The 5,385-nt window shown below is 51.8% G+C and overlaps 2 long non-coding RNA genes across 3 annotated transcripts in view; both read left to right on the top strand.

Moving 5' to 3' along the window:
* Positions 1–5,385, top strand: part of LOC102767762 — a 70,302-nt gene that overhangs the window by 59,709 nt on the left and 5,208 nt on the right. The window lies entirely within an intron of this gene.
* LOC107182571 lies at positions 2,480–4,029 on the top strand. Its single transcript, XR_001513286.1, has 2 exons — positions 2,480–2,745; positions 3,840–4,029. It is a non-coding gene; the product is annotated as an uncharacterized LOC107182571 (long non-coding RNA).

Raw genomic sequence — 5,385 nt, 5'->3', positions numbered from 1 at the left:
CCCTTCCACCTCTAGCCTCTCCCCATTTAGGATGAATTCCGGGAAAACCCCTACCGCAGAGCCCTTACTTAGTGGCAAATATATGAAAATAATGTTCTTTGTGCTCTGGTCTGAGGTCCAGTCCGCACTTTAGTCACTTGCCTCCCCAGGCCAGTCTCTCACTCTCTTGTCACAGCTTCGGTGGCCCAGGCGGCATGATTCTTTCTGAAGCCTTCCAGCCTCAGCCCACCGAGGTTTAGGATCCGCCTCTCCTCTGCGGGTCCTTGCTCGGTGAATCCCGGCCAGGGTGCAGAGCACCAGGTACTGTCCACGGAGACTCCGCGCCCTTGAACCCAGTGCCTCTCTCCCCTGAGAAGCCAGATGTCAGTGGGCTCCTCTCTGTCCTCCTCGAGCTCCTTCCCCAGAAGAAACTCTGTCACAAACGCAGTCATGAGCATGGCAAACCTGTTTGTACCAAAGGGGAGAGGAGAGAACTTACATCCTACCACTGCAGACAAAACCCTGGTGGTCCACCCTGGATGTTACTGTTCTCCCAAGTCCCGTTTCAGTGCGTCCTCCACCGCCTCACAAACATGCCCCAGACCTCAGGGCTATGTCCAGAGAGAAAGAAGTCCTGCCTGTTGTATTTCAGGAGAGAAGTGGCTGGTGAAAAGCATGGATTTGAATACAGGCTGCCTGGGTCAAGTCCTAGCTCCGATACTTTGTAAATGTGTGGATTTAGGCAACCAACCGAACTTCTCTCTGTCCTCATCTATTCAATGGCGGGGGGTAAGAGTGTTGCTGCTGACCCTTCAGGGTCAGGAACCCACACCAAGGTCCTTCTGCCCAGCGCTGTTTGCGCCAATAGAACCGAGTTCGGTAAAGAGGAGCGGAAGCCTTATTCTTTGACCAGGGAGTGGAGAGGGGTGAGCTCACGCTTTCACGGCCCCTTCTCCCCGACGCAAAGGAGCCCCCTGTGTTTCTAGGCCAGTGATGGTGAACCTTTTGAGCTCGGCATGTCAGCATTTTGAAAAACCCTAACTTAACTCTGGTGCCCTGTTACATATAGAAATTTTTTGATATTTGCAACCATAGTAAAACAAAGATTTATATTTTTGATATTTATTTTATATATTTAAATGCCATTTAACAAAGAAAAATCAACCAAAAAAGTGAGTTCGAGTGTGAGTGTCATAGGTTCACCATTGCTGTTCTAGGCTGTGGCGCGGAGCGAGTACATTCCTTCAGGCACGCGCACTTATACTCCCCTGTCACACTCAGTCCTTTTGCACATGGTGCCCCATTGCCATCTTGGTTTTTGTGCCCAGCACCTTGGTCTTTGCGGTTGGGAATACTTTTCAGTTCCTGTTAGCAGGCACAGCTCGTGACATAGTCTAGGTGTTGAGAAATGTGGAGGGCCTTGGGGTGACAGCCTGGTGACAGTATCGACCACAGAGCATTGTTAGGAGAACCAAATGAGTTAATATAGAAAACTGGAAACAGAACCGGGCCCACTGCCAACGCCATACATGGTGACACACTAGTAGTTCTTACTTTAAGGGTCTACTCTTGGGAGATGGCTTATCGCTTAGCAACCACTGTTGTCCCCCTTGGATCAAACCTCCAGGCCAGGCACACTCCTTCCATGGATGGGCAATGGTCTCAACCAGAGGATTCATGGTGAATGAAATGTCCTTTATTAAAATAGCGTAAGTCAACCAACTTACCTTCTTTCCTTCCAGCCAGAGAAATTCTTCCTTGCAACTTGTTTTTCGCTTACTGTCTCCTTTTGGGCTTCCCCGGAGCCCTTCACCATGCATTAAATCATGTGGCATCATTCCATTTTTCCATGCAGCTTCCCCATGTCTTTTCAGTACACACACCGCACCTCCCCCCACTTCCCCAAATCATTCCCAGTAAGGGCCCTGGTTCCTGGCTCTCCCTGTGTTCCATTTCCTTGAATGATTATGGCATCAGCATATCTCAACACATTTACAATTTTAAAAGAATCCACAAGAACATGGGGCAATACAAGTCACAAAAAGTTGTGAAGTCAAATTTTTCTAAAGATAACTATCCAGTTATGCCTCACAGCCCAGCTGCAGTGGTAGTATTCATCAAGCTTTTATGCTCCCATGGAAACCGATGTATGTACAAGCTTGTAAACATTTATTAAGGGAGACCATGAGTGGAAAACAGGCTGCCCTGAGAGTGAGGGGAGCCAGGTCTAACCCCAATGCTGCGGCTGAGCAGCAGCGTGGTCTGGGAAGCTATTTATACCTGCCTGAGCCAGTGTTGCAGATTCCGTCAGTGTTTCTCAAAGTATGTTCCGCAGGTCACCTATATCCAAATCAATGGTTATACTTTTTAAAATTTTTTAAGTGCATATTTTGGGCCCCTTCCAGAATCACTTAATCAGACTCTCTGGGTATGGAAACCAAGAAGGTATGATGTTAACGAGATCCCCAGGTGGTTCTGAAACACACTGAAATCTGAGAAAATTGGGCTGTACGATCCCCTCCGACATGGTATAGTTCCTGCTCAGGTCAAAATTTGATTTCTTTGGACCCAAAGAAGCATCGCAAAAATCACTGAGCAGCACCAGGAGGAATACGCTCGTCATAATACTTTTCAGGAACACATACTTACCAAGCAATTTCTACGTGTCAGACACTCAAGAAATAAAGAGACCTGTCCGCACGGAGCCTGCTTTCTAGTGTGTGGGAGCAGAGGTAACAGATCAGCTATTCGTAAATATAAACATAGGTGAGTGACATAGCATGTCAGGTGGTGATAAGTGTGCTGGGGGAAAATAGAGCAAGGCTAAAGGGTCAGGATGGAAGAGTGTTAAAATTTCTCCTAAATCACATGCACCCACAAAACCAACTGATAGATTTATTACAAAGGCCTGACAGGTGGGCCCAAATGCACCCTGAGGTGGACCTGGGAAATGTAGTAGAGCCTATTGGTGCCCCTCCCAGATCCCCTTTAGGGCTGGTATACCTCCCTGAACTCCTTCAAACTCTCCTACTCCTCACTCCCCTGCTCACACTCTTTTACCCTGTCTGCGCCTCAGTCTCTGATTATGGATGGCACTTTGCCTTAAGGAGGGGTCAGCTTGATGGTGTGATTTTTGCTCCCTGAGCTCCCTCGGGGTCACCACATCCTTGCTAATTTTTCTGCCGCCCCTTGTCCTGGTAGCATTCTCTGTGAATCACTTGCACAAGAGTCCCTGCCTCAGGTTCTGCTATTCTTGGCCTAACACAGCCGAGTCCCCCCACATAGGATAGGATACTCACCTCCGTGGGGTTCGACAGACCACAAGGACTGAGGGTTGTTATGGCTCACTTCCCCCAAATCTTCACCCTCACTTTCTATTTCCTATTCCGAGCCTTCTGGAGGCCTGGCATTGCCCTGTGGAGAGAAGCAGGCGAGGCACTCAGAGATGCATCCCTGATGTCTGCTGTCTCTCATCCCTTGACTCCTGCGGCCACAGGCTTTTCCTGCCACGGTCACAGCGTGGAGCGACCGTGGTGGGCTCAGGGACACGGCACAGCACACGGCCCTTGACATCACACGCTCAGACCCACTCCGTTTTCTGTCAAATACCTACTACTTGAAAAAAGCCACACTTTGTGTACAAGCAGCTGACTTGAAAATAAAGCTCACATGACTTGCACATCAGTAATGCATTTTTGAAACATCTGACGTTGACCTATTTCTGCTCAAATAAATGAACCTTCCCATGCAACTGCCTCTTTGAAGCAGAGACGGGCGGGCGGGGGCCGCGGGGACGGTGCCAGAAGCATGTTCCAGGGTAAGGCGATACACACATGTGCGGCCGGTGGTTTCTGTTACAGAGAGAAGAGGCCCACTTCTGCGTAACAGACTCCCCTTTTCGCGCTCGCCACATCAGAGGTGGCGTTTTAATGATGCTGATGGATGCTGAAGCAGACATTCTCCACCGTCTGACAGCACGGCATTCTTCAAATAGCTGCAAGAGTAAAAAGTGCTTTGAGGGTTTTCTTTCAAATAAATTTTGTAATGTAACTTTTCTTTGCTCCTGGCGGCGGTGGTGGCGGTGGTGGTGGTGATGGTGAGGCAACATGAGAAAAATTAAAGGGGCCGTCCATGGAAGCTTGCCAGGGGCCTCCTTGATGAAGGTCACCTGCCTGCCCGTCTCCGATGGCTGGGACCCGGCTGTGCCCACAGGAGGGTGACGGTGGGCGCCTTGGAGGGAGGCCTGAGCCCCTGGCTCCACAAGTGCTTGATGAGCGTGGTGTCCAACAGGCAGGAAGAAAGCAAACTGCCTCGCTGAGGGCTCAGGCCATGCACTCTGATGGGGTACCTGGCTGGGTAGAGGAGGAACTGGTAGGACTTGGAAGAGCAGGAGGAGAGATGGTGACTCACCACCCAAGCGTCTTGATTTGAGGAGTTTCCTGCAGGCGGGAAGAGCTGCTGTGTTACTCACGGGCCACTTTCTCCTGTGGCTGCTGGGCTACTCGCAGGCCCACAAAGGAAGTGCCTGAGCCCTCCTAGCTCATTCTCTCGCCTCCTCCCCCTCTCTCGCCTCACCACACTGAGGGGTCTAGCGTGTTGCTCAACCTGTGTGCGCAGGAGAAGCACCAGGGGATCGTGTTAAAGTCAGACACTGACCCAGTAGCCCGGCCCAGAGCTGAACCCCACGCAGATAGCAGTGACCTCGCCGGTTCAGACCCAGGCCACACCGAGGGGCGGAAAGTGGCCTCGTGAAGGGTGAGAAGGGTGCTGTCTGTCTTCCTCTGGTGACAGCAAATCTCCAGTCTCTTTCCTGGAAGTGAGCCCAGTGGTTGGGTGCTGCTGTCAATGCCACTGATGTCCTCTCTATCCATCACAGTCAGGCAAGCGCTCACGCTCTGGCCCCCGTTCTTCCTGCCTCCTGTGCCTGGACCGGGAGCAGCCCCCCATCCCCCACCCCAAGAGCATCCAGGGGACACAGAAGTGTAAACAGGCTTCTCCCCTCGCCCGTGATTGCAGCTCCCGCTGCGTTAGCAGCAGCGCTGGGCAAGGCAGCCCTCTCAGGGGCCTGGAGGCGGGCTCTGCAGCTGGGCCCCTCCTCCTCCCTGGCGGCGTGGGCTTGCAGCAGCAGCCACTCCAGATGAAAGGGCCATTTGCTTCTAAACGGCATAAATTGCTCTTTCTTTATTGCTCTCATAACAGGGGCTGCCCTAAAATGGGGGCGGAGGCCTCCCAGTTTGCAGTGTCGCCTGATTTCCAAGCCTTGCTCAGTTCTCACAGCTCTTGAGAGCTCCCTCAATTCCAGCCTGCCTGAGTGGGCACCAGAGCAGAGGATGGGTGGGGGTGGAGGGTGCTAATGAGCCCAGAAAAGCAGCCTTGGCAAGAAGCCGCAGGGAGGGGTGAGGGGGG

This window comes from Myotis davidii, unplaced genomic scaffold, assembly GCF_000327345.1.
Source record: "Myotis davidii unplaced genomic scaffold, ASM32734v1 scaffold497, whole genome shotgun sequence".
Taxonomy (NCBI): domain Eukaryota; kingdom Metazoa; phylum Chordata; class Mammalia; order Chiroptera; family Vespertilionidae; genus Myotis; species Myotis davidii.
Note: the sequence above shows the minus strand (reverse complement) of the source record. Positions and strands in the feature narration are given on the sequence as shown.